This window comes from Arachis ipaensis, chromosome B8 (genome assembly GCF_059453495.1).
Source record: "Arachis ipaensis isolate K30076 ecotype BB chromosome B8, ASM5945349v1, whole genome shotgun sequence".
In the NCBI taxonomy this organism is placed as follows: Eukaryota; Viridiplantae; Streptophyta; class Magnoliopsida; order Fabales; family Fabaceae; genus Arachis; species Arachis ipaensis.
This window is the reverse complement of record NC_142443.1, coordinates 119,767,544-119,769,928: the sequence shown is the minus strand read 5'-3', so window position 1 is coordinate 119,769,928 and position 2,385 is coordinate 119,767,544.

Here is a 2,385-nt window from a genome sequence, read left to right as displayed (position 1 = left end):
ATCCTTGTTGTACAAAGTATACAAACTGATAGACAACGATAACGAAGTTACAATAATAATAAAAGTAATATACCAAGCTTGGTCCTCATATGACTTAGGTTCTTGGTGATTAACATATTGGTCAACACGTGCGTGGTTGGAGATTTCCCTTAACATCCACAATAAAACTACATGACCACTTATTCATCTTTGTCAATAATGTCAAAGTCAAACTCTAGACAAGATGCTCAAACCAATAAATGTTATAGCGAATATGTCGCTCCAACTCGTCATAAAAAGGGCAGATGCTAATAATGGGACGAACTTTGAAGAACAAATTTTTAAAAACGTGAAACAATTCATCGAAGATATGAAAGAATTTTCGATTAGCATGAGCTTGGAAAGAAGAAGATTTTGAAGGAAGACGACAACGTGAGAAACTGGCAAATGAGTTCAAAAGATTTGATGAAGGCCCAACCATTTAGATGTAGTGGGTAGCAGCGGTGGCTACATATTTTTGCTACCATAGTGGGCACCAATATGACCAAATTTTGAAAAATCGCCTTATTTTCAACATAACTATAAAACCATGATCACAATCAACCCTGATAGACAGACATTAGCCTAACTAAAACTTGATCCATAAATAAAGCACAAATAATAAATAGCAAATAATAGTAAAAGATGTAGAGAAGACCTAAAAGAGAATAAAAGTGGAAGTGGCACGATGGAGGAAGAAAAAGAAGAGTAGGAAGAGAAAAGGAATAGGAAGAAGAAAAGAGAAGTTAGTTTGGGGGATGGTGGTGCTACGATGATAGTTGTGAAGGTGAAGCCCGATGATGATGTTGATCGAGATGATAGTAACTGGTGAAGAGAAAGGAGAAGAAAAGAAGAAAGAAAAGGGGAAGAAGAGAAGAGAAAAGGAGAGTTTTTTATTTTTTAATTTTTTTGTAGGGAGGAAGTTTTTAGTCCCTGAAATAATTTGGGGTTGACACCTAGCACACACCTCATAGGTCAGATGGACAACTTGCTACTAATCGGTTGTAAGGGTCGATTTGTCCAATTTTATTAATGGATGGGAGTTGGGTTAAGGTTTGAGAATGATTAGGATGCGATATGTCTCACGAAAAAAAGGTTAAGGACCGAAAAGAATATTATTGAGAAAGGACAATTTTAGTTGATTTTGTGACATAATTTTTAATTTATGATAATTAACTATTTGATTCTTTGTTTTGTTTATTTTCATATTTAAAATAAAAAGGGATCAAAATCTAGAAATAGTAGTTTAGGTAGCTAGTTTGATGCTAATAGATTTTTATATATTTGCATTTTGCTCTGGATGCATATATACATATAATTTTTTGTGGGATGAATATTATTAGTAATGCTAGAGAGACAAAAGGAAAAAAAAGTCAGAATTTGTCTTATTAATATTTATTAATTTATAATAATTAATAAATATTAAATAAGATAAATTCTAATTATTTTTGGCTAATTTTTTTACTACCAAACATTTTAAAATACTATTTTGGTCCCTAATATTTGAGATCAAAATTAAAATGTCCTTAACTTTTTTTTTTTTTAAATAGTTTCTAACATTATATTTAGTATTAAAATATTCTTTTTGACAAATTTATCCTTTATAAAATTTGAAAATTAAAAAACCCTCCTCCCTTTTTTCCTCATCATTCTCCATCAAAGACCATTATCGTATATCACCTCCTTCCCACCATTGTCGCCGTTCCTTTCTCCACCTCACTAGAGTTGAAACCCTAAATGATGACTTCTTTACTAGCGACGCAAACAATGGTCACACGCTCTTCAGCTATGCCCCTTTAGACTTCTTCAGAATCCATGTCTTCTTTTGACCTTTAGTCTTGAATCAGGGTTCTTGAATCTCGTCGTTGATGATGGAATTAGTTAGGGTAGCTATGAGGAGGAGGAAGAAAGTAGTAGCTGCCCAACTCTCTCTTTCTCTTTCTTTTTTCTTCTTCTTCTCTTTCTCTCTCATTAAACTCATTTCATGTATCTTGTCTCTTTTTTTGTCCTAATTTTTCTTTTTTATTTCTTTTTTTCAAAAAATATGAATGTTGTATTGTTGTTGAATTTGGAGAATTAAGTTGCAATAAATAATGTTGTTGTTGGTGTTGCTCTTAAATTTAAATATTGTGTTGTTGATGATGGATGAAATGAATAATATTAGAGAAGAGGATGGCTACTATTTGGTAGGAGTAAAGGTGGTAATGATTGATGGTAGGGTTGGAGTCAGAACAAAGATATGAGTATTTTTGTTTGAAAAATTTTGAAAAGATAATTTTAATTCTAAATACAATATTGAGGACCATTTTAAATAAAAAAAGGTTAGGGATAATTTTAATTTTTATTCTAAATTTTAAAAACCAAAAG